The sequence below is a fragment of the Manis javanica genome, chromosome 14 (assembly GCF_040802235.1).
Source record: "Manis javanica isolate MJ-LG chromosome 14, MJ_LKY, whole genome shotgun sequence".
NCBI lineage: Eukaryota > Metazoa > Chordata > Mammalia > Pholidota > Manidae > Manis > Manis javanica.
The window spans coordinates 54,439,530-54,467,522 of NC_133169.1; the positions used below are offsets into that span (position 1 = coordinate 54,439,530).

The 27,993-nt window shown below is 41.2% G+C and overlaps 1 protein-coding gene and 1 long non-coding RNA gene across 5 annotated transcripts in view; one reads left to right on the top strand and one right to left on the bottom strand.

Annotated features, from left to right (window-relative positions):
- Positions 1 to 27,993, top strand: part of LOC118972705 (putative histone-lysine N-methyltransferase PRDM6) — a 359,903-nt gene that overhangs the window by 212,096 nt on the left and 119,814 nt on the right. The gene's annotated exons all lie outside the window — the stretch shown is intronic.
- Positions 694 to 26,999, bottom strand: LOC140845927 (uncharacterized). The gene is made up of 3 exons (XR_012124847.1): positions 26,802 to 26,999; positions 26,236 to 26,312; positions 694 to 1,146 (listed from the first exon to the last, which is right to left on the bottom strand). It is a non-coding gene; the product is annotated as an uncharacterized lncRNA (long non-coding RNA).

Sequence of the window (27,993 nt, forward strand, 5' to 3'; positions counted from 1 at the left end):
ATGTGCTGGACACTGTCCTAGGAGCTGGAGATACATCAATAAGTGAAGATGAGCATGGTCTTCGCTGGTAAATTTAACAATTGGTTTTTCAGAAACAAAAACCCTGATTGTTAGTAGTTGCCCATTTCTGTGATATAAATACTCCCACCGTAGCTATTCAAGCTACCCATGTTCTATATTGCCTGGCATATAAGAAGAGCTCAATAAAATGGCAACCACCATCAGTCTTCATATCTTGGTCATAATTATCATCAGTAGGCTTGCTTTGACAAGTTTAATGAGTTCTACAGGGGACAGTGTCTAAGGTGCTCAGGCGTGGGTGTGTGTGAAGATGTAGAGAATCAGAGAAGAATCTAGATTTGGTATGGTTTCCTCTGAAATATGTGGGAGGAGGGAAAGTTAGACAACAAAGTGGGACTTTCTCTTTTTTCTACAAATCTGTAAGTATGAATTTTCATGAGTATATGTCACCTTTATAATTTCTAAAAAAAAAAGAACTCTCAGTGCCCAAGTGGAGCAAGCATGGTCAGTGACCAAATGCAGAGTAGATAGAAGGCAGTTGTCATGAGAGGGTCCTGCACCACAATATTTGACTCTTTGCAGATGGAATCATTGCTAAATGATTGTTGAGCCATTTTCCTAGTGAAAAGTGACTTAAGCTGCTGACAAGATAAAACAGAATCAAGACAGTTGTTAAGTTTTCCGTTTCCTGTTGAACAAACCACTCTTAAGTCGGTAGCATAAGACAATGACAATATTTATTTTGCTCACATGTTTGTAATTTGGGTTGGGCATGCTCGGGGCATTTTGTCTCTGCTCTGTGAGGCAGGTGGGGTGACTGCAAGGCTGAAGGGTAGAATCATATGAAGGGTCCCTCACTTGTATGTCTGGCTCTTGGCTGGGAGCACAGTGGGACTGTGGCTGGAACCCTTCCATGTGGTGTCTTTTCTCTCCCACAGTATGGTGGCTGGGTTCCAAAGGTGAGTGTCCCTACGGAGAGCCAGGTGCAAGCTGTATCAACTTTTATGACCTAACTGTGGAAGTCACACAGCACACTTTCTTCATATTCTCTTAGTCAAAGTGGTCACAAAGCCCAGGTCCCAGAAGAGGGTAATTAGAGTCTGCCTCTCGAGCAGGTAGCAGATTCTGCAAAAGGTGTGAGACCAGAAATAGTAATGTCATTTTTGGGAAATACAACCTGCCACAGTAAATCCTCTCCTTTCTGAACTACATATCTACATATCTGTCATCTGTACTACATACTCATAGAGCAAATATGGAAAGTTATACAGATCCTTTCAAGTTCTCAGCTGAAAGTGAGTATTGCAACTTAACTCCAGAAACCACATTCCTGCACTGAAAGCTGTAAATTCTTATATGGGAAACAAAAACGATTTTACTATTACAGTTTTATATTCCCCATGCCTAGCACAGCCAAGGCTTTTAATTTTCCTGTGTACTGTGAAGTTTATCTTAACCTAAAAGGCAGATTGACACATACAGGGGTAGCGAAAGTCTACCCTCACTTGGTCTGACTCAAGTAGTTGATGGGTTTGTAGTATTTTTGCCTGTAAGCTGACTTCTCAAATGCAAAAAGAGATTAAGCATGGAAAGGAGATTCATGAACATGAATGTTTTGCAATGCCATTTCAAATATTCCTCTCAAAAATGTTTCCTTATTTATCTATCAGCCCACTTTATACTTGTATTGATCTTAATGTGTTTCGAGAGTCAGATGCACTTCTCATTTATTTATTAGGGCTTGAGTTAACCTATTCATCTGTATCCCCAATGTCCTTGGTTGTTACTGGGACATGAATTTATAGGACAAATTAACAGGAGACTAATCACCAGGTATGTATGGATTACCAAGAGAGAAACACACAGATAATTGTCAGAAAACATCCAATTAATGGAGTCTGCTACCTTTGAGTCTCCTTTTATTTTGTGGTATGAATTGTTATTCCCAAACCAGCTGTAAATTAAATCTGCAGGATCCTAATTTATAAAAACACTATTACTGTAAATTTTACTTCCTTGTACATATTAAGCTCTTTTGTCAAGTTATGTGTAAAACAGAAAGAAAAAAAAGCAGACATTTACACTGTCTTTGAAAAAGTGTGAAAAACAGCTTTTATTCATGGTGGATAAATTCATCAAATTGAATTTTAACAAAATTTTTCTCCGTGTATTTTCCTGTTTAGATTGAAGATAACCGTGAGATACATTTTTTAAGGTAAATCAACATTTTTTTATTTCATAAGTTTGCTAAAGACATGTTACTTTTAGCCATTGTTTTTTTCCCATAACTGTAATGCTGAAATAGCAAAATGAGGAAACTGCGGGCACAAATGGAACCAAATATCCTGTGCCTGCATGTTTGTTCATGGATGTATACTCGTAAGGAACATTCACTCATCTTTTCAGCTCAGACGATTAATTATAAAAATCATCACCAGAGATGGTCCACACGGTTGTTCAGCTCACGTAGGGAAGCTTTTATAAAATACTGGTATTTCTGGGGTATGACTCTCTCAAAGATACTGACTCACAGGCCAACTTTGAGACCAAGGAATCTCTGTTCTTCAGATACTCCCCGTATGAGTCTGGGTATCAGTTCAGCAAAGGAATGAGAATGTTTGCTAACTCTTAAAATATTTTTTGTGAGGTAAAGTATTTTTGCCTTGATAGAAATTTTTTATAGCTCATGACAAACTAGTACTATCTTTGAATTTCTATTCCCATTACATTTTACAATACAAACTTGGGTTTACAGTAAATTTGTATATGTTGCCTCACCTTTGAGTAGAAGCTACAGCTTTATAAAAGAAAACGGGGAAAGGAATTCCAGTTCATAAATCTCATCGTTATATCCCTCTTTAGTTTTGTGTTTGGGCTGAAATATATTTTATATATGAATATTATATAGAATGATACTGATGATAATTCTAATTATTGGGTAGGATTTTTCCTTTCGATTTCCCAGGTCTCTTTAGCTGGCATTCATGTAATAAATGAACAACTACAATTAATCGTGGTTAGAGGCAATGAATGGGGGGCATGCCTCAGAAAAGGGAACATTGTTGTATAAAGCCACAAAGAAAGGATTTCCATAGGTAGAGAGAACAGAGTAAGCAAAAGGCACAGATGCTTGAAGTACCTAGCACATTCAAGGATGGGTGAGTAGCTCACTGTAACCAGGGTACTATATATCTGCGAGCTATCTGTGGCTTGAAATATTCAGTCGAGACTTTCAGTAATGGGGGCAAAGAATTCTATCTTGGTTCCATTCCCAGTGGTCTGGAGTAACTTTTAAGGAATGTGTTATGATGAGTTCTGTGGCTGCATCTGGCTCTGGAGTTGATTAGGGCTCAGCTATGGGCAGAAGAGGGGGCAATGTATTTTCTATCCCTGGTCTACATGATGTCAGTTTTGTGTATGTATTCTTGATGTTAATGTTTTCCTTCACACCTTCTCTTAATTTAGTATATAGATTCAGTATCTTTGTCCTGCTCTTGATTCTTATGATAGCATGGATTATATATTGAGATCCTTGAGGGTTTTGTGTAATGCTGATTCCTGGACAAGGGAGTCTTGCTTTGGTGTCATTGTAACCCTATTTGTGGGCACTGTGGCTGGATCCAGTGAGAACAGGCGAAATACAGCCCAGTGTTCACTCCTGAGTTTCTGAACCAGTGATTGAGTCAAAGGGATGATTGACTGACTGTAAATCTGATTTGCTGCATTTATGGATTTCCATTTAAAAGCTGATGGGGCACAGACATATTTTTCACCAAAAGAAGAAGAGCTAAAGTAGAAATGAGGCCCTACTTCAGTTTTTACCGAGAAAGTTCACACTGATCATCAAAGTACCTTCAACTCTCGGTTGGTCTAATAATGTCTCAGTTTACTAGTTTTCAGAAACAAATTCAACTACTTTGTGATTTAAGCAATTTTTAAAATGTACATTTACCTCCTTAAAACTGTAATTTATAGGAAATTTTTTTATTCCCATTACTTCTTTGTTACGTCTAGCAATCTCTTTTGGACAAAATATATAGGCTATTCATTAAAACCACTTAAAAATTTTATAATTGCTTAGCATGGTTATTCAATTCTAAAATTAGGATCTATACATTGTAATTTCTGGGAACATTTCATATAGCATTTCCTGTCTGTTCCATCTTATATCTCCCACTCCCTTCTCCCTGGCACCAAAATATTACTAAATCTCTCCTGCTTCTTAGCCATTTTAGAAATGAGGAAATGTAGAAAGTACATGCATGGAAGATGGATGACTCATTGACTTTGCAAAAAAGGAAAGAATGGGAACAAGATCAGTATGGCAGAGTTACTTTGAAGATTTCCAAACCCTGTCTCCCTCTCTCCTGTTATTTTGAAGGTGGCTCTGTGTATGTCTGACAGCTGAAGTTTGCGATTGACTTTTCTGCAGTGTCTGAAAGAGGAGGAAAAGATGTATCAGGCACCTTAAAATTACTTTATTGCCTATGTTTTTTAATTACTTTGGTTTAGTAAGTTAATAAGGTCAATTAGTTATCGGTGCTGGAGGGAACCACTTTACTTTTACCTGGAGATTAAGTTAAAAACCTTAGACTGTGAAATCTAGGGGGAATTTTAAAGGTTGCCAGTTCTGCCAAAGTGTTGGATATGGGGCTTGTTCTATAAGAACCTTCATCTAGCTTTAGGTCTAGAGTTCTGCTTGGTAATCCCTCAGCCTGATGATTATGGAAGTTCTTAGATACTTCCTGCCCCATTACTTTTGATAACTTGCTTAATGCGCAACAAAGTATGGGGGGTCAGACAGACTGCAGTTGAATCCTCCAGTGTTGCCTCCTTTTAGATTTGTGCTGGCCAAGTTACTCAACATCCCTCAGCCTTATTTATTCAAGTCATTCAAAAAAAATGAGGCTCAGACTTGTAGAATGTGCCAGCACAAGCTTGCAGACTGAGCACACATTGCTAAACAAAAGACATAGTTCCTACTTTCAAAGAGCTCAGCTCATAAGAATGCATGAGAATGAGTTGCCAGTTACAGTCTCAAGGACAAGTTCACTGACAGCCCAGGCTTTGAGATGGGGCACAATGTGCAGGCAAACCTGTTGGGGAAATCATGTCAAAGCTGAGATATGACTTGGAGCAACTTTGAGTGGCTTAACTTTCTTCCCTGTAAAATGGGGACACACCTACCTTGTTGGGTTTTCGTGAGAAGTAGAGACACTGAATGTAATACCCAAGGACTGTGCCTTACAGTTCATTATACTAAATAGGTACTGAAGGGCCCCCACCAGTAAGATGGCAAACTTCCGGCTTCTTTTCGGGGGGGGTGGGGATCCTCAGTTCCCGCCGGCGCCACCTGAAGCCCAATCACCTCTCGCTCCCCTCCCAATCCCAGCACCTAGCCAACAACCACCAGCCCCGTAGAAGTGACACCTCAATCAATTTATGCCCCTTCCTATATAACCCAGTACCTTTCCCTAATAAAGCGGAACTCTCCGGTGAATTGCAGCTGTGTGTCGCTCCTTTCCTTTCATTGGTGCCGAAACCCGGGAGACAGGACACCCCAACTGGGCCCCGTCTTCCCCCCGACACCAGGAGCAGCTTGCCCTCATCCTCTTTTTCGGGCACTGGCTCATCACACTCACCACTCCTCTTTGGCCTTTAGGTAAGTTTTCCCCCTGGAGTGGGCCACTCTTCCCCGAGCTATCGCAGTGCCATTGACCGTGATCGTCCGGCAAGGCCCTGACGCTCGGAGATGAGGAGGGAACTCTCCCCGCCTCAGGCCTTCACGGCTGCAGCGGACCCTCAGGCCCCTCCTCCAACAGCCATAAATCCCCGCCTCAAGCCTTTACGGCTGTGGCGGACCCTCAGGCCCCTCCTCCGACAGCCATAAATCCCCGCCTCAGGCCTTCATGGCTGCGGCAGACTCTCAGGCACCCCCCTCCAACAGCCATAAACGAGGTGACTCCTTTGCGGATGAGAACGCTCCCTTTCTCCCCCCTCCTCCTGCTCCGTCTGCCGAAAACTCCTAGTGCTAGGTACCTCGAGACTCCGGCACTCTGCCTTCTTAGGGAAGTCTGGGTGACGACCCACACTTCCTAAGAAATTCCGACTCGTACTCGTATACGAGTTTCCGCAGACCACCAAGGATCATCGGGGACGCCCTTTGTCTCCTTGCGGTCTGCTTCCAGTCCGAGGATCTCCGTTCGTCTTCCCCTGTTTGTCTCCTTCTCTGTCCTTTAGCCATGGGAGCCTCCTCATCCCTCCCTGAAAGTTCACCTCTTGAATGCCTGCTTAAGCATCTGGCTACCCTCTTCCTGACGCCTGATATAAAACCAAAACTTCTCCATAAATATTGCTCCCAAGATTGGCCGACATACCCCCTAGACAATAACAACCAATGGCCCGCAGGGGGAACTCTTGATCCTAACATCACTCGCGATCTTTTTAACTACTGCCAGCGCCTGAAAAAATGGAAGGAGATTCCCTATATTGAAGCTTTCCGCCTCCTCCTCCCCCCACCCCCTCCCAAGTTCTCCTAGGCTGCAAGCTGCTGCCCCCACAGAAGCCTCCCGTTCACTCCCTTCCCCTTTTTCTCCTACAACAGCCCTTCTCTCTTCCTTCCCCACCATCTCCTCCCCCATCTCACCTCCTCCGCCTTCGTCCCCCCGCAGATTAAGCCTGAGCCTTTCAGGCCCCCCCCCTTTAACTAGGTCCCGGGGGCCTCCTCCATCTTTGCCCTCATCACCTATTTCTCCCCTGTTAGGGACTGCCTTTGTCTTCTCACATGTTTGTAGGGAGAATGGGAAAGCACCCTCCCCCATGTCTGAATGCAGCATGGGAAAGCACAAGCTAGAGAATAACCGGTGCAGTCCTTGGAAGTTATCTGTCCACAAAAACATATCTTGTCCTCGAAGATGAGCCAAGACTCTTCCTTCTGAAAATAGGGAGACCTTGAAGATGTGTAGAAACACCGCCCCTGCTTCTAGCTATGCCCTTCCCCCACTTGCCGATGTGGCAAGAATAGAGGACAAAGAACATACTGTTTACGCATTCCATAAGCAATTAACTGGAGCCCTGCTGTAGCTCAGTTAGTAGAGCATGGGACTCTTAACCTCAGAGTCATGAGTTCAAGCCCAACTAAAGCAGCAGAGGCAAGCAGCTGGGCTGCAGGCTGGCAACACATGGGTCTGATTCTATCTTTCTTTATTTTCTTTGCCCCCCTTCCGCACTTCAGGACCTGCTTGAATAGGCGCAGCTAGACTGCGTCACTCCCCCACAGACTGAGCCAGAACCCTTCAGGCCCCCTCAGAGTCGGTCCCGAGGGCCTCCCAAAATTATTGCCCCCCTCTGGGAAGTAGCAAGATCCAAAGGCATCGTGCGCGTTCATGTCCCTTTCTCCTTAGGAGATTTAGCCCAACTAGAGAAATGCCTAGGTTCCTTTTCCACTGATCCCACGACATACATCAGGGAGTTTCAATGGACCCTCCAGTCTTACAGCCTCACACATCATGACATTTTCATGCTCCTGGCCAATACTCTCCTCCCTGAAGAGCGTAGACGAGTTTGGGACTTCGCCCAAACACACGCTACCGAAACCCACAGGACTGACCCCACCTATCCCCATAGCCCCACTGCTGTCCCCGAACAAGACCCACACTGGGATTATAACACCGCCGTAGGTCTCCGCTCTCGAGATATTTTTGCCTCCTGCTTAATAGCAGGTCTGAAAAAGGCAGCTCGTAAAGTAGTCAATTTTCAAAAGCTCCAAGACATAATTCAAAAGAGAGACGAAACCCCCTCCGAGTTCTTAGACAGACTCACTCAAGCCCTATTACACTGTACCAGCCTGGACCCAGAAACACCTGAAAGAAGACATGTCCTTATGACATACTTCCTAGCTCAAAGCTACCCCGACATTAAAGCTAAACTCAAAAAGTTGGAACAGGGCCCTGCTACCCCACAGACTGAGATCCTAACAGTGGCCTTTAAAGTCTTCCATAACCGGGAAGAGGAGAAAGAACACGGTAAACAAAAGGCTGATCAGGCCAATTTCCAAATGTTGGCCCAGCTGATAAAACCACAACCTGGACGCCCCTCTACAAACAAGCCCCCACCAAGAGCTTGTTTCAAGTGTGGAAAAGAGGGACATTGGTCAAGGGCGTGCCCCTCCCCCAGATCTCCTACCATCCCATGCCCCAGATGCCACAAAAAAGGCCACTGGGGGGTCTGATTGCCCAACCACCCGAAGAGGAGGGTGGACGAACAACCCCCATCCTAAGCCCGCCGTAGTGGGGCTGGCAGAAGAAGATTGACGGGGCCCAGGGGCTTCTCGCCCGACCATTTCCATCACCAAACAGGAGCCCAGGGTTACTTTAACAGTAGACAGTCGCCCCATCTCCTTCCTCCTAGATACAGGAGCCACCTTCTCAGTCTTGTGAGAATACTGGGGCCCTACCATGCCATCCATTACTCCTATAGTTGGGGTAGGAGGTAAACAGATTTTCCCATTAAACCCCCCCCCCCCTTTATGCACAATCCTAGACAATCCCATACCTTTCTCCCACTCCTTCCTGGTTATGCCCCAGTGTCCCATCCCTTTACTAGGACGGGACATCCTTTCCCTCCTCCACGTTTCCATAACTATATCCACTCCCACAGCCCCCAGTACTCCCTTTCTGATGGCCCTCATAGCCGACAACCCCACTCTACCCAATGAAAGCTCCAATTCCGCCCTCATACACCCTGTAAATCCCAAAGTTTGGGACATTACAAGCCCCTCCGTGGCCCTATGTCCCCCTGCCTCTGTCAAATTACGTGACCCCTCTCAGTGTATCTGTCAGGCCCAATACCCCCTAACCACTTTAGCCCTCATAGGCCTCCAACCCATCATTCAAGATCTCTTAAACAAAAATTACCTCAGACCCACTCACTCCCCATTTAATATCCCCATATTAGCTGTTAAAAAAACCAACGGATCTTTCTGCCTTGTCCAAGACCTTTGCCTCATCAATATAGCCATTGTCCCTATCCATCCCTTAGTTCCAAATCCATACAGCCTCAGCATCCCACTTCTCAGTCCTAGATCTCAAGGACCCATTTTTCTATCCCTCTAGACCCCTGCTCCCAAGATTTTTTCATCTTCACCTGGACGGACCCATACACCAGACATTCTGAACAACTTACTTGGACAGTTTTGCCACAAGGCTTCCGAGATAGTCCCCATATTTTTGGACAAGTCCTAGCTCAAGACCTCAAACAATTTCATCATGATCACCCCGAGTCCACTTTATTACAATATGCAGATGATCTTCTACTCTGCAGTCCCTCGTGGGAACAGTCTCAACTTGACACTGCATCTCTACTTAACCTTCTAGCTTCCAGAGGTTACCGGGTATCCCCCGTCAAAGCTCAAATCTCTTCCCCTTCTGTCACTTAACCTTGGATTCCTTCTGTCTCAACAAAGAAAGTCCATTACCTTAGACAGAAAACAACTCCTCTCTGACCTGCTCATTCCCAAAACCAAGACAGAAATCCTTTCCTTTCTAGGCCTGGCTGGGTATTTTAGAGCGTGGATCCCTAACTTCTCCCTGTTGGCAAGACGCCTATACGACCTCAGCAAGGGCCCCCCTGAAGAACCATTATCATCCTCACCCCGACACTCCTTCATTAAGCTCCGTCAAGCCCTTGTGGAAGCTCCAGCTCTCCATCTCCCTGATTTGTCAAAACCCTTCTCATTATACATTCATGAGAGGTCCAGTCAAGCTCTAGGAGTCCTAGGCCAATATTATGGCCCATCCTTTGCCCCAGAAGCTTATCTCTCCAAGCAATTAGACCCCACAGTTCGGAGATGGGCCCCCTGCCTACAGGCATTAGCCGCTGGACAGCTCTTGCAGAAAGAAGCTCATAAACTAACATTCGGAGCGCCCCTTACCATTCTGTCCCCACATCACCTAAAAGATCTCTTAACCAGAAAAGTTTACAGACTCTCCCTTCCTCCAGACTCCTGACCTTACTGTCCTCTTTCCTCCAAAATCCCGTTCACCCCCTTTGCCATCCATACCCAAATCATGACATTTTCCTCCTTTACTGCTCTGTTGCTTTTTTCCTCATTCTTATTGTCTTCCACGCCACCCCAGCCTCCTTTGTATGGCGATTCAAAGTCAGACAGACTTACACACAGCATCAAACAGAAGTTACTGCCCTCATTGCTACACCAGACTGCCCTTTGAAAAGCTGCTCTGAGCCTTTATACCTCCACTTTCCTCCCTCCACTGAAGTGTTCACTAGCAGCTACCCTTATTCTCCCTACCTTTGCTTCCTCTATGACCAAAAACAAGCCTATTGCAGGTGATAGCCAGACACCTACAGGAGATGTCCCTACTGGTCTTGCGTCATTTACTACATGAGTAACTTCCAGTACCCACAGTATTACTCCTCCAACCGTTTCATGAAATATCCCAACGGCTCATTCTCCTTATCAATCCCAGATCCCTGGGACTCTCGATGGGCTGCCAGAGTCACAACCTCAGTTTACTACAGGGGGTTCCTCGACCCCCCACAGTACCCTTCATATCTCTCAAAAGTATGTTCCCTCTCATTCCCAGATCTCTCAAGTTGCATCAGATAGCAGACATTCTGAAAAAGTCATTATCCAAACTCTTGACGGCGCCTCTTCATCTTCTTATCCCCGCCCCTCTTATCATTTCTCCTACTCTTCGTTACAGCTCATTCAAGACACCACCATCTTTCTCAACCACACCCTTAACACAGCCAATTGTTTCTTGTGCGCATCACTACAGCGCCCACTGCTGGCCGCCGTGCCCCTTAATATTTCCAACTACTACTTCCATGCATAAAGACAACCCCTCTGCCCCCTGGCAGACATACCCCTAAGGGAACCAGAATACGCAGATAATCTCACCATCCACCACTGTGTAGGCCCAACTCCACCCCCCTCCAGCGCACTTCACTGCCTCTCTATCTACACCCCTACCTCCGGCTCTAAGACTTTTACGCAACCAGGACACTTCTTTTAGTGTAATGGCAGTCTTTTCAACTCACTGCCTCTCAACTCTGATACACCCTGCATTCTCGTCACCCTAATCCCACAGTTAACACTTTACAGCATGGCAGAATTTCTTGAGCTCCAACCTCCTTTGCCCTTGTGCACAAAAAGAGCTGCTTTCCTTCCCATCATGGTCAGTAGCTCTTTGATCACCTCAGCCATTGGGGCAGGGTTTGCGAGAGAAGCCTTGGGTCACTCTCTATAGGCAGTTAGAGATCTCAACGCCAAACTTGAGGGAGCCCTGACATCCACTGACGATTCCCTAGCCTCTCTCCAAAGCCAGGTCACTTCGCTAGCTAAAGTCACCCTTCAAAACCGGCGGGCCCTAGATCTGCTTACAGCGAGAAGGGCGGCACCTGTGTCTTCCTCTGGGAATAGTGCTGCTATTACATCAACGAATCCAGCATTGTAGAAACTGACATTACCAAACTCACCGACCTTGCCTCCAGCCTCCACTCTGCTTCCAATTCCAACCCATTCTCTTCAATACTAACAAACCCCCTCCTTACCTGGCTCTGGCCAATTGCAGGCCCCATAATAATCATTCTTCTCGCCTGTCTCTTCTTACCCTGTATAATAAAGTTCATCAAATCCCAAGTCGGAAAAATCTCTAATCAAGCTTTCAACCAGCTTTTACTCAGGAACTACCAGCTTCTGGCCACAGAAGATCCCTCACCCTCACGTGACCTCCTCACCACACGCTGAGATGGACCCCTGTTTCCACTGGAAACTGTTCCTGGAAACAATAGCCGCAGACGCCTGGCTCCTGACACCCATATCCTCTTGGCCAACCTATGGTTACAGGGAACCTTCATTGATTTCCAAACCTGAAGAAGTCCACATCTACTCATCCTTACTGTGGGGAGTCCTATCAACTCTTTCCTCCCAATCCTCAAGCCCTCACTCCCTTCTCCGCCCCTGTTCAGCAGGAAGCAGCCAGAGAGAAAGCAACGTCCGCAACCCCATAGAGGAGAAAGGGGGGAATGAAGGGCCCCCACCAGTAAGATGGCAAACTTCCGGCTTCTCTTCGGGGGTCCTCGGTTCCCGCCGGCGCCACCTGAAGCCCAATCACCTCTCGCTTCCCTCCCAATCCCAGCACCTAGCCAACAGCCAACAGCCCCGTAGAAGTGACACCTCAATCAATTCATGCCCCTTCCTATATAACCCAGCACCTTTCCCTAATAAAGCGGAACTCTCCGGTGAATTGCTGCTGTGTGTCGCTCCTTTCCTTTCAGGTACCATCCTAGACAGTGGAGATTCCCAAATGAGCAGGATGCTGTCCTGTCTGCCAGACTTAGAGGCCAGAAGTCCTGCTCTAGCTCCCTGGGCTGCCTCTATTATTGCTCTTGTCCCCTGTTGTATATTCATTGCTTAGCACTTCCTAGTGGACGTTTGCTATTCATTGTGTCCCCTCTAGCAGATGCAGTCAGTGCCTACTTCATATTGCCCTTACCTTTTCACCTTATACCTGCCCAACTTTCAACTGCCAGCCTCTGATTTGTGTGAAGGTTTTCTCTGGCTACTGAGGCCCACTCAGCTCACACCTGAGGGAGAGAGTCTGGGAGCATGAAGGAATTAAGCCCCACCCCAGGTGCTCCCAATAGTTTGGATACAGTTAGGGGATAACTAGCCCAAGTCTCAGCCCCTGGGTCACATGGCTCTGAGGCATGTCTGTTCTACTGGCTCCAAGTTCCCCTACAGGAATTAGTTATCCCATAGTGTTGTCTCAATTGATAATTTGCCCTCCGTCAGCTGTTTCACCTTCCCCACTTCTGTTCCAGGGTTAAGAAAAAAAAAAAAACCACAGGCTCAAAAAGGAATCCTTATGCTAGGTCAAGTCACCAAATCCAGAATTAATACCTAAGTTGATTGCCCTTTCAACCTGTCTCCAGAAATGCAGTCCTAACTGGTCAGTCAGGAATTTTCTGGTCAGCAGCAGTAAGGTGGCCTGCCGCATGGACCTCCTCCATCCCCCAAAGGAAGATGAGGTAATCTACCTAGTAAAACCCTTTTGCCCCAGAGAAAGGTGACCTCACCTGAATAATCCTTTTTTCTGTTTATGACTTCCTAGTCCTACATTTAAAAACCTTTCCCTTTCTGTAGCCTTTGGGAAATTTCTTCCACTTGCTAGATGGGCTGCTGCCCCATTCATGAATTAAGAAAATCACTGAGATCATTAAAATTTACTCAGTTGAATTTTTGTTATTTAGCAGATTTAGTGACAGCAACGGAATCTGAAGTGAACTTGCAGCAGGTTTTGAGGACAAGAAACACAAGCATGGTACCCACGAACCCCTTGAATTCAGTTCCTCCCCATTCTGAGCTCCACTCTCTTTGCATTGAGCTCCCCATCCAATCAGCTTTCCTTTACTGGGCAGGTCAGCTTGAGCCAACCACAGCTCCCAGGGTGGCACACTCCAGGCCTTAGCTCTGTCCCTGGCTTCCACATTGGGAACTGCTGACAGTTTCGTCTGCAGCCCCCATTCTCTGGGGCTTGCTGGTTCAGTCCCTTCCCCAGTCCAAGGACCCATGGGTATTGTTGGTGTGCTCAAGTCCTGCTCTTGGCCAGGATGCAGTGGCATCTCTTGGTTGCTGCTGATCCGTTAAGGTGCACCGCTTTGTCTCTCTGACGTTATATAGATTAAGGCTATTAATATGTATCTCAGAGATCAAAAAAGCTGCAAAAATTGGTGGGGCCAGGTCAAGCATTTAAATGATTAAAGAGCACTTGTCACCTAACTGAAAGACTCCTGTGAAAAGAGAAATTGGTCCTGGAATGGGTTAGAGTCACACTAGGTCATCTGTGAACTTCAAGTGCAACCACATACACTATAAAGCACTGTGAAGTTCCCAATCCTGCAACATGGCCCTCTTAGACATGTTTGGCTCTGAGAAACCTAAAGGTGAAACGGGATCCCTCAATTCCAAAGAGTTGGGTGCACCACCTATTGGCACACCTGCTTATTTTATGTCTAAGAAGGAGAGCCCTGGCAGTTGCACATATCTAGTAAAATGGCAAAATCTTAAAGATAGCCTAGAATTACAGTGCCGTTATGGGCAACATTCCAATTGGTTGAAATACAAGTCTACCTGAAAGCAAAGTTTCCCAAGTTAAGAGAATGGGATACCGATTTTAACTGACACCACTCCTATAGCTCCCCTCTCACAACCTTTGTGTACTTGTTCTACTAATCCTGTCTGAATTATTCTTCCACTCTGAAAAGACCACCTGACTGTGAACAAAGGACCACCAAGTTAATGGCCTTACAGATACCCCCCACATCTATCCTCAAAGGAGGTCCCTCATATGGACCCTCCCAGAGTTGATGAACCTGAAGGATATAATGGTAAACTGTGACATTATTCCCTTAAATAGCCAAGGAAAAAAATATGGTGTGTACCAGAGCCTGCAGAGAAGAGTCTGGAAAAAAATGACGGAAGCCAGCAAAGGGTGAAAATTGTTAGCTCTTCTGAATCTCTGTGAGAAGTGCCCAGTCAAGAGAAGAAAATAAAATGAGACAAACAAGAAGGCAATAAATATTTTGGGAGTTCAGTTTGGGGTTAAACTTAGGGTGAGGAAAGGGTTGCAGTCAGATTAGGGTTCAGAGTTAATTTTAGGGCTAGTCTTATGGTTAGGTTTAGGTTTGTGGTTAGGTGTGAGTGAAGGTGAGGGTGAGCCATTAGGGTAAATGGCCAGAATTAGGGGGAGCTGTAGTTTTAGGATTCAGTGTAGGGTGAGGATAGGGTTACAGGCACAGTTAGGATTCAGAGTTAATGTTAGAGTCAGCATTAGGTTTACGTTTAGACTTATGGTTCGTGTGGCTGAATGTGATAGTAAGAGTGAGGGTCTGGGTGAGTAGCCAGCATCAGGGTGAGGGTTAAGTTTAGGGTTCAGTGTAGGGTGAGTTGAGGGTTATGGAAGAAGTAAGGGTTTGGATTTAGTGTTAGGGTTAGCATTAGGCTTTACTTTAGGCTCTTGGTTAGGTGTGGATGGAGGTGAGGGTGACAGGTTATGGTCAGTTGCCAAGGTTAGGGTTAGGATTAGGTTTAGAGTTCAGTGTAGAGTGAGAATATGGTTACAACTCAAATAGGTTTAGAGTTCAGTGTAGAGTGAGAATATGGTTACAACTCAAGATAGGGATCAGAAAAGTAGCAAATTGAGGATAATGTAGGTGGATCAGACTACGATATCATTTAAGTTTCAACACAATTCAAGCAACTATTCTTCTTACAAATCTTTACAAAACTAGAAATACAGCTCTAGAGAATTTTCTAATTCCACCCAGTCCTTTTCTGCAATTCCGAAACCTCCCCCATTTATCTCAAAAGGCTTGTAACTCATCAGGGAAGTTTAATTTAGATCATTCCGATCATTCCCAATTCCTAAGACTCAGTGGGGGCAAGAAAAGGGAAAGACAGGCCTTTTAAAACTACAAACTGTTACAGAAGCACCCTTGCCCAAAATCTAGCCCACAGTTTCCATAAAGATACTTGTCAAGGGCAAGTAGACATCCTGTGTCTTCTGCACAAATATTAATAGAAAAAGTTTTAGCCGTCAAGTACAGGTAACCTGACTTACCCCATTCCAGAAAAACTGTTTGAATCCAACTGCTACATTATAAACTAGTGAGTTTTGCATTATCGTACCCTTCTCAGGGTTAAAATGTTTAAAACAACTAAGGCCTGTAATTGCATCTGTGTGTATGTGTGTTGTAGATGTGTGGTATTTTCTACCTCTGGATGGTGTTGCCACAGTTAACTTGTGAAAGAACTCCATTTCATTGACCTAAGCAAAACTAATTTTCAAAACAGAAACAATCCAAATGCTTTTCAAGTTCACATGATCTAGGATTAATCTTTAATAAATAAAAGCTAATTGGGGTTTGTATGCTTGTCTTTAGAGTTACCAACATTAAATATAATACTTGTGTTCCACCTAGGTTTACTAAAGTCAAAGGAGGTCATGCTATTTCTGTTGCAGAACTTCTCAGCTAGAAAGATAACTTAAAGATGATGGTTAGCTATTTAATGTCCAATGAAATTTTCATTACTAATGTAAACAGTTATTAAGATAAGAACAAGTGAATTAAAAAGATGTAAGATAAACGTTGATGAAGAACTCAGCAATATATATGTCTACCTACATAGTTTCCCCAAGTGTTTTGGTAACTTACAGTTTTGCTAAATTACATGATGGCTAGTCGTTAAAGATCTAGATCACTTCCAAATGATATAAATACTGAAACATTTAGTTATTGAAAAAAGGTTTAACTACTTTTGGCTTATTACAGAGAAACTAAGAAGTATGTCAATGTATTAGAGGTACATTGGAAAATTGAAAAAGGCATATGCTTCTAGGAAGTATGAAATAAATTTTTTAATTTTCCATCCTAAAACATGTTGGTGTAGCAGTTCACAGTGGCTTACTGCTTAGTGGCTTTAATTACATATATTTTAATTTTTTTAATCCTAGAGATATTAATTTATAGTGAGAACTAAGTTTTGAGGAAAAGAAATATTTGGAAAGAAATTATAATATATGATCGAGCTCATTAATATTAGAATGAATTTGACTAGTTAAAAGAACAAAGTTTTCCAGGACTATTGGTCTGCTCTTGACAACAGAAAGTGAAATTTTCTGTACTTTTTAAGTGATCTACATGGAAAACAAAGATCCTATGTTTTATTAAAATTATTTCCTGTGTTTGTTGTCTCTATCAATTCTTTGAGTACTTAGCAAAACCATGTCTTCTTAGTATTAAGGAGCTAAGTTTTGCTAACAGATAATTAAGTTTTGTAATGATTTGCAGTACTATTTAGCAAGAGCTTTAAAATCTTTTCTTGATATTTTTTACAAACTTCCCCAAATCAAATTCTAAATGAGTTCTTTTTGACCTGGAAAAAATTTGGGAATTTTTCCAGAGGGTCCCTGGACATTCCAAGAGACCTGTTAAACTAATTAGGCTTAGCTGATGTGTTAAATTACATGGAAAGCATTATGAAATAAGAATACTAAGCTTCCTAATGTTTTATTTGTATAATTATATAAGCCTTCTAAAAATTATGTGAAATTCCTAGAAATTATGTGAAATTTCTAGACAAAAATCCTAGACATTTACAATTCTAGCTACCTTAAAATGTATGACATCTTCCAGGACCCCAGTAAAAAACGGGTAACAAGTAAATGACCTTCTTACTGCTATTCTTTTAACTTTCTAAAATTGTTGCCATCAGAATTAAGGCTCATATAAAAAACACTGAACCTTCATATCTGGGAAATGACTTAGCTGACTTACATGCAAAGACAGCAGTTAACAGAATCTATGAAGATTGTGGCACATGTGGATGAGGTCCACTCTGCTTCTGCAAAAAAAATGGCCTCACATTGCCATTGTGTAACATGGCAACAGTCTGCTTCTGAATCAGAGAAACCAAAGTTGTATAAACAATGGCTATAAATTAAACAAGCAGGCAGGGCTGTGAGAAATCCAAGACAGGCCACTTGGGTTCTTTCTGGCTCCCTGGCATGCCCCGTTTCTCAGTTTTTGCATTCTTTACGCACTGTGGTACATTTAATATGACTCAAATTATAAGTAGACGTTAGTGGAGAGACTTCTGTAGTATTGTGAAAACAAGTTATCAGCAATATGTGACTTGTCAGGTCCATAGTCCTGGAACAACCTTTGTTCCCAAAGGCCTCAGACCTCCTCCTGGACTTTATTCAACTGCCACTTAGGGTGGGTTATCGATATGTTCTTGTTGTCATATGTATGTTTTCCAGATAGGTTGAAGCTTTTCCCTGCTGTAAGGCTGATGCCCTTGCAGTGGCAGATACATTGTTAGAAAATGTGTTCCCCACCTGGTATATATCTTCCACAATCTCCAGTGATCAAGCACCCAGTTCATTAGGCAAATCATATGAGCCTTAGTGAAAGTCTTGCAAACTTCTTGGAATTATCACTGTCCCTGTCACCTTCAATCATCAGGCAAGACTGAGAGAGCTAATGGGATGCTCAAGCTTAAAATTTCTGAACTTCCCTGGCCTAAGGTACTGCCTCTGGTCTTGCTGACTGCTCATAGTGATGCCGGGGTTCTTGTTCACAGAGGTGAAGAATGAACTTGGCAAACAGTCAAGGTAGGAGAGCAAGGCAGAGGCTTTTTTTTAGGGAGAAAGCAAGAGGACAGAGCTCCTGGCCCAGGCCAGGAGGGGACAAGAGACCCCTGGGTTGGTACGTTGTCTAGAGGTTTTATAGGCACTTGAGAGACAAAGGGCTAGGGATGTACACCTGCTAAGTGGTCCCAAATACCTTTGAATACTTTGAATAAACACTAAGTTTCTTATTAGTCTTCCTGGTTATTTACAAGAATTTTACTGTTCTGATTTCCTCCCAGGATAGCAACTTCCTGGTCTGGGAGCATATCACTCAAGGCTGCTTGCTTTGCTCCCAAGGTGGGCTGAGTTATTGTCTGTTTGTTAAGAAACTTTTTTTAACTAATTGGGTTTTAAGATGGAATCCTTCCTGTTTTTACTATGTTGTTTTGGGCTTGCTTGCTACATTGCCTAACTTGCAACAAATCATTTGTTTCGGGCTGGAGGAAGAAAAGCAGCACTTGGGAAAAGTCAGAAAAATAAGCTGGGCCCCCCTCAGTAGGTCAAAGCAAATCTCACAATAGATTGTCTTGCTTTTGTTTTTTCCAGAGGCCCTCACCCTACTCTGTCTAAGCCCATGGTCCCTGTCTCAACAGTACCCACTTTGGGAAACAAACTCACTCCATGTGGGCAAAATAGTCACCAGAAGATCAATGTATAGTGGTGTACAACGTTCTGCTGATTCTTTGTTGTCGTGCTAGTGTTAGATTCTATAATGTCTTATGCTCAAGCTTATCATCAACAGGTTGTAAAGCTTTCCCAACTCAAAGGACCTTGTTGATTACAGTCTTGATCTTGGTGACTTGGTACTCTAGAAACATCATCAGAGGAAGATAGCCCTCAAGCCCCATTGGAAGGGAACTTACCACTGTACATCCTGAACACTGCACTGCGATAGAAATAGAAGGTATTAAGCCTCAGTACACATCACACAGCTGAGAAGGCTCCTCCACCTGCCACCTAGCTCTCTGCAGATGCTGGAGACCTCCAAATCAAATTGATGAGAAAGAAGACTACCAGACATCAAGGTAGACTACTTGACCCCAGAAGACAGATCAAGATTTCATACTTCAATGAAACATGAATTTCCTTGTCAATCTTTTCCCTTCCTTTACTCTGGTGTTCACCTGGAAAGATAATGCCCTCATATGTATCTCCCAGGCTGTTGTTAAGGGGGTAACCTCTGGAATTTAGAACACTTTATTTCAGGTTAGGAGAAAAATATGTGCCTGTAAATTTTCACAAGCAAAATAAGTCATCTCATTGGTTAGTTCTCCTGAGTTTTTTCGTCTAGTTAGAAAGGCCCTGTCAGGAGACTGTCATGATTCAGGATATACTCCTTTTGACAGATCACTACTTCCCTGGTGAGGGATAAATAAATGTACATGAGGCAATGATCAGTAACTGCTCCGTAATTCTTGACACGACTGCAGAACCTGTTTCCAAAGCAATAAGAGCCCATCAAAGATCCTTGGACTCTCTGGCCAAAATCGTTCTCGATAATAGCTCCTATTATCAAGAGTTCTTTGACTGTCTTTTAGCTGAGCAGGGAGATGTCTGTGTTCAAATGAAAGGAGGAGTCACACATTTAAAGCTAGAAATGAATAGCGAGGAAGGCATGTCAAAAACTGAGATGGGGTGAAAGCTAGGTCTCTTGGGGCAAACAGCCAATTATGAATGGAAAGGGAAAATTCTTGAAGAAAATAGTGCTACTACAGTGAACATATGAATGATAGAAAAGTAAAAAAGCAGAACAGCCTCATTGGTGGGGTGAAGAAAGTTTTAGTGGTCTGGTTAGAAGACAAACAGCCACAGTGTTCCCTTCAACCAAAGCCTAATGTGATCAAAGCCCTAACTCTGTTCATTTCTAGGAAGGCTGAGAGGTGAGGGAGCTGCAGAAGTAAAGTTTGAAGCTAGCAGAGGTTTGTTTATGAGGTTTAAGGAAAGATGCTGTCTCTATAACATAAAAGTACACATGCTGATACAGAAGCTGCAGCAAGTTATCCAGAAGATCTAGCTAAGATAACTAATGAAGCGATTGCACTAAGCAACAGATTTATGCTATAGAGAAAATAGTCTTCTATTGAAAGAAGATGCCATCTAAGACATTCGTAAATAGAGAGAAGTCAGTGCCTGGCTTCAGAGCTTGCAAGGGCAGGTGGACTCTTGTTAGATGCTAATGCAGGTGATGGCTTTAAGTTGAAACAGTGCTTATTGATCATTCTGAAAATCCTAGGGCCTTTAAGAATTATGATAAATCTACTCTGGCTGTGCTCTGTAAATGGAACAACAAAGCCTGGATGACACTACATCTGCTTAGAAGATAGTTTAGTGAATATTTTAAGCCTATTGTTGAGACCTACTGCTCATTGTGTAAATAGTTTCACTGATCTTTATATTGCTTTTTACTCTCTGAGAGTTAATTCTTCAGAAAGATAAACAAAATTGATAAACCTATAGCTAGATTCATTAGGAAAAAAGAGAACCCAAAATTAGAAATGAAAGAGAAGTTACAATACCACAGAAATACAAATGATTATAAGAGATTGCTATGAAAAACTATACGCCAACAAATTAGACAACATAGAAGAGATGGGTAAATTCCAGGAAACATGCAATCTTCCAAGAACAAACCATGAAAAGACAGAAAATCTGACCAGACTGATTTCTAGTAACAAAATTGAGGCAGTAATAAAAAAACTCCCCCAAAATACATCAAAAGGATCATATACCATGACCAAGTGGGATTCATCCAAGGGATGCAAGGATGGGTACAACATTCGAAAATCAATCAACATCATCCACCATATAGACAAAAAGAACAAAAACCACATGATCATCTCCATAGATGCTGAAAAAGCGTTTGACAAAATTCAACATCCATTCATGATAAAAACCGTCAACACAATGGGTACAGAGGGGCAAGTACCTCAACATAATAAAGGCCATATATGATAAACCCACAGCTAACATCATACTGAACAGCGAGAGGCTGAAAGCTCTTCCTCTGAGATTGGGAACAAGACAGGGATGCCCCCTCTCCCCACTGTTATTCAACACAGTACTGGAGGTCCTAGCCACGGCAATTAGACAAAACAAAGAAATACAAGGCATCCAGATTGGTAAAGAAGAAGTTAAACTGTTCACTATTTGTAGATGACATGATAATGTACATAAAAATCCCTAAAGACTCCACACCAAAACTACTAGAACTAATATCGGAATTCAGCAAAGTTGCAGGATACAAAATTAAGACACAGAAATCTGTGGCTTTCCTATACAGTAACAATGAACTAATAGAAAGAGAAATCAGGAAAACAATTCCATTCACTATTGCATCAAAAAGAGTAAAATACATAGGAATAAACCTAACCAAGGAAGTGAAAGACCTATACCCTGAAAACTATAAGACACTCTTAAGAGAAATTAAAGAGGACACTAATAAATGGAAAGTCATCCCATGCTCCTGGCTAGGAAGAATTAATATTGTCAAAATGGCCATCCTGCCCAAAGCAATATACAGATTTGATGCAATCCCTATCAAATTACCAACAGCATTCTTCAACGAACTGGAACAAATAGTTCAAAAATTCACATGGAACCACCAAAGACCCCGAATAGTGAAAGCAATCCTGAAAAGGAAGAATAAAATGTGGGGGATCTCGCTTCCCAACTTCAAGCTCTACTACAAAGCCACAGTAATCAAGACAGTTTGGTTCTGGAACAAGAACAGAGCCACAGACCAGTGGAACAGAATAGAGACTCCAAACATTAACCAAACATATCTGGTCAATTAATATTCGATAAAGGAGCCATGGACATACACTGGGGAAATGACAGTCTCTTCAACAGATTGTACTGGTAAAAGTGGACAGCTACATGTAAGAGAATGAAACTGGATCACTGACTAACCCCATACACAAAAGGAAATTCAAAATGGATCAAAGACCTGAATGTAAGTCATGAAATCATAAAACTCTTAGAAAAAAACATAGGCAAAAATCTCTTAGACATATACATGAGCAACTTTTTCGTGAACATATCTCCCCGTGCAGGGAAACAAAAACAAAAATGAAGAAGTGGGACTATATCAAGCTGAAAAGCTTCTGTACAGCAAAGGACACCATTGAAAGAACAAAAAGGTATCTTACAGTATGGGAGAATATGTTTATAAGTGACAGATCCGATAAAGGGCTGACATCCAAAATATATAAAGAGCTCATGCACCTCAACAAACAAAAAGCAAATAATCCAGTTAAAAAATGGGCAGAGGAGCTGAATAGACAGTTCTCTAAAGAAGAAATTCAGATGGCCAACAGACACATGAATACATGCTCCACATTGCTAATCAGAGAAATGCAAATTAAAACCACAATGAGATACCACCTCACACCAGTAAGGATTGCCACCATCACACCATCCAAAAGACAGACAACAACAAATGTTGCTGAGGTTGTGGAGAAAGGGGAACCCTCCTACATTGCTGGTGGAAATGTAAGCTAGTTCAACCATTGTGCAAAGCGGTATGGAGATTCCTCAAAATGCTCAAAATAGAAATACCATTTGATGCCGGAATTCCACTGCTAGGAAATTACCCTAAGAATGCAGCAGCCCAGTTTGAAAAAAACAGATGCACCCCTATGTTTATTGCTGCACTATTTACAATAGCCAAGAAATGGAAGCAACCTAAGTGTCCATCAGTAGATTAATGGATAATGAAGATGTAGTACGTATACACAATGGAATATTTTTCAGCCATAAGAACTAAACAAATCCTACCATTTGCAACAACATGGATGGAGCTAGAGGGTATTATGCTCAGTGAAATAAGCCAGGCAGAGAGTGACAAGTACCAAATGATTTCACTCATATGTGGAGTATAAGAACAAAGAAAAATGGAAGAAACAAAACAGCAGCACAGTCATAGAACCCAACAATGGACTAACAGTTACCAAAGGGAAAGGGACTGAGGAGGATGGGTGGGAAGGGAGGGATAAGGGTGGGAAAAAGATAGGGGGCATTACAATTAGCATGTGTAGTGTGTGGGGGTGGGCAGGGAGGGCTGTACAACACAGAGAAGACGAGTAGGGATTCTGCAGCATCTTACTACACTGATGGACAGTGACTGTAATGGGGTTTGTGGCAGTGACTTGGTGAAGGAGGGAGCCAAGTAAGGATAATGTTCTTCATGTAATTGTAGATTAATGAAACAAACAAACAAAAAATCTCCCAACACCCAAAAGTCCAATACCAGCTCGCTTCACAGAAGAATGCTGGCAATATTTAAAGAAGACTTAATAACTGTTCTACTCAAACTATTCCAAAATAATTGAAGAGGAAGACAAGCTTCCAAATTCATTCTATGAGTCCAGCACCATCCTGATACCAAATTCAGACAACACTACAAAAAAAGTACAGATGAATATCTCTGATGAGCAGAGATGCAAAAATCCTCAACAAATATTAGCAAGCCAAATTCAAAAGTGCATTAGAACAATCAGTCACTACAACCAAGTGCAATATATTCCAAGAATGTTTGGATGGTTCAATACCCACAAATCAACCACCACATTAATAAAAGAAGGATAAAAACCGTATCTCAATATATACAGAAAAAGCATTTCACAAAATCTAAAATCCATTTATGATTAAAAACTCCCAATGGCTTGGGTTCAGAGGGAAAGGAAATATCTCAATGTAATAAAGGTCATCTACAACAAACCCACAGCTAACATCATACTCAATGGTGAAAAGCTGGAAGCTTTTTCTCTAAGATCAGGACCAAGAGAAGGATTCCCACTCCCACCACTTCTATTCAACATAGTACTAGAAATCCTAACTACATCATTCAGACAAGAAAAAGAAGTAAAATGCACCCAAGTTGGTAAGAAGTAAAATTGTCACTATTTGCAGATGACATGATACTATACTTAGAAAACCCTAAGGACCCAACAAAAATCAGCCTGTCAGAATAAATAAATTCAGTAAAGTCATAGGATGCAATATCAATATACAGAAATCTATTGTATTTCTATACAGTAGTAATGAACTAACAGAAAAGAGATATCAAGATAACAATATCGCATTTAAAAATTGCACCATAAAGAATACCTAGGAGTAAATATAACCAAGAAGGTGAAAGACCTGTACTCTAAAAACTAGTAAGACATTGATGAAAGAAATATGATAAGGTATCCCATGCTCATGGATAGAAAGAAGAATTAATATTATTAAAATGGCCATATTCCCCAAAGCAGTGTACACATTCAATGCAATCCCTATCAAAATACCAATTACATTTTTCACATAACTAGAGAAAATAATCCTAAAACATGTATGGAACCATGAAAGACCCTGAATAGCCAAACAATCTTAAGAAAGAAGAACAAAGTATGGAGATATGCTGCTTCCTGATTTGAAACTAAACTATACTAAAGCTATAGTAATCAAAGCACTGTGGTACTGGCACAAAAATAGACACATAGATAAATGGAATAGAGAACCCAGAAACAAACCCACACTTACACGGTCAATTACTCTATGACAAAGGAGGCCAGAATATACAGTGGGAAAAAGACAGTCTCTTCAGTAAATGATGTTGGGAAAACTGGACAGCTACATGCAAGAGAATGAAACTAGACCACTGTCTAATACACAAAAATAAACTCAAAATGGATTAAAGACCTAAGTGCAAATCCTGAAAGCATGAAACTCAAAGGAGAAAACAGGCAGCAAACTCTTGAACATCAGCATTAGTAATTTTTTTTTATATATGTTGCTCTTGGCAAGAGAAACAGAAGCAAAATAAGCTAGTGGGACTAAAAATCATTACTTCTATATGTTTCTGTCACTTTGAAAACTGTATTTTTTAAATACCACATGTGTATGGTAGACAAGCAGAAAGATGATTAGAAAATAAAATAAAAACATTTTCAGTGTTCAACCTCCATTCTTATTTTATCTAATGGAAATTATTAACAATATATTTGATAAGATTAAATGTATAGTATAAATGATACAAATTACCTGTGAAGATTTACTTATACAGATGAATCAAATTATTATCTATCATGTTTTTGGTAATGTCACTTGCCTTCTTTTCTATTCCTTCCTATTCTTTCTTTTGTTTCTTTCCTTCTCATTGCCTTTCTGCCAGCTTGTCTGTCTTTTGAAAACTGCAGAAATTATTCTGGATGTAAATCTTTTTAAAAAGTTTACTTTTTCTTATATATTACATAAATTAATAAAATCTTGAATAGCTCCCTGAGGGCTACTGCCCCTTAACCTTATTTAATTGAATTGTAGTTAATGTCCACTTCCTATTATTTTCAGTGTACAACATAGTGATTTGACAATGATATCCATCGCTAAATGCTCACTATGACAAATGTAGATACTATTTGTAGATAATATACAAGATTCCACAATACCATTTATTATATTCCATATACTTTAGTCTCATCCCCATGGCTAATTTATTTTATAATTGGAAGCCTGTACCTCTGTATCTCCTTGAGCCACTGTGACTACCCCCATCCCTCTTCCCCATGTGATATTTAATAAGAATCTCTGACGTTATTGTGGGATTATTTTACTCTTCCTTCACATAGCCAAGATCTGTACCATGCTTCCGAGAAAAATAGAAAGTATTTTCATGATATTAAAGTCATGAAATTTAGGAAAGAAAATGATTATACTAACAACAATGTGCTTGGATATCATTGTTCAGTCAATGGGTGTTTAGTGAGTGAATTAAAATGTGTGAAACAAAAAACATCTACCCTGTCAGTTCACAAAGATCAAGGCTCTACAGAAGCACAATTTCAGTTTTCTACATCTTTATGTATTCAGTTTAAGAAAATGTGGTAAATTTATGAAAATTTTACAGGTACTATTACAAGAAAAATTAATATCTTGAGACATTAAATATTAAATTGGCCAAGATTAGCCCTCTCATGGATACTATCGAGAGAACAGCTTTCTTAATTATGTAACTTACCCCTTTGCCTGCGTTTGAAATGAAATGAACCTCACATGAAGCTCTGTTCTTTATCAAATGTTTGCTTCGTGGATCCACTATACGGAAAAAAAGTAAATTAGTTAATCAAGAAAAATAACCCCTCGTAAATCTTGAATTTTTTAAGATAATTAAATATTATAATTTCTTTAGTATGATAATATCAAGGAAATTACATTTAAAATTATGAATAAGAAGTTTTTTCTTAAGGCTCTATTGATAAAGAAGAAATGCATATCCTTACTTTCTAACTCAGTGGATTGATAAGTAATCATTTAAAGCAGTCAAAAGTGTCCTAAAAATCATAGCTCTTCCTGCTTTGTTGAAGCCTTACTGCCTGTTAGGTCTCATGGACCGATATTTTAGGGGACACACATTCAGGTCTTTGGGTCAGAGAAATCCGTCTGATACAGCAGAACTTTACAGCCAGAGGATCTGGATACACACTTGCATGTGGATGCACAATTTCTAGGGCTAAAATTAAACAATTTTAAGCATTTATTCACACATATTCTGTAATAGTTGAAATTCCACACCCTTCATCTTACCTGTTTAGTGTTCAGTTTAACTGATTTATCCAAGGTATGCATGTTCATACCATACTAACATCTTCACCAATATCAGATTATTAATTTTGGCTTAAAAAGTGCAGAATTTACTTCACGCTTTCATTGCCTTTTCAGTGTTCATTCCCAATAAAAACATTCAGCACAGAGAAAGTAAAATAATCTGCCCAAAGAAAAAGAACCAAAGTTAAAGCAAACTTCTCACTCATGTACAGTGTGAATATTGCAACTTATTTATAGTTTACGGTACCCATGTTTTTCTTAGAAGAAAACAATAATTCCTCGAGGGAGAATAGTATTTGTTTCTTCATATGTGTAAACTGTTACCACCCTGATAATTGGCACTTACAGTAATAAGCACTTACTCATTTTATACTTATCCAATTTAATGTAAGCTGAAAGAAAGCTAAATTATAGAAGAGTAAAATTTTGCTTGCTGTAACTGTCTAGCTAAGATTTAACAAAGGATACTCAAGAATTGAACTGCAAAATGAAAGTAAATAGTAAAATAATATTATGACATTGTTTTCTGTAATCAGCTAAATCATTCTTTCAAAATATAATTATACCATTCACCTATAAAATCTGTATTTGTCACGCTGGACAAGGAAATTTTAATACAATCTTTACTCATTATTACATATCTTTATCATTAGGACTATTCAAATGGAGTTTTGTTACAACCCTTAAGGTCAAATTGAGTGCAACTTCAAACTTATTTCAACCTGTAAACTATAATACTTAAGTTGTTTTCTATCAGAATAATGATTTAATGTATTACTAGTTTATATTAACTTAAAAATACATGTGTGCAGATCATATTATGTATATGTGCATTTAGTGAGTTTGGGTGAAGGGTGTTTAGATGTTCTAAGGCATATTGGTATACTATACCATATCAAATTTCTATAACTGTGTAACTGTTGAAGATAAAACATTAGGAAGAAATCAAACATGAACATAAAAATTACACTGACAAAAATGAGTTTCACAATCCAGCCCCTTGCCCACATTCTTACTCAATCTCCCTGTGATTCTGAAATTCTTAACTTTACCCTGTATTTTCATCTGGAAACATTCTATTTCTGTTTACGCCAAGTAATTCAGCTACATGGGCATGTATGTTAACCATTTTTCTTTTATTTTAAATTTCTCTACTGATATATTAGATGAT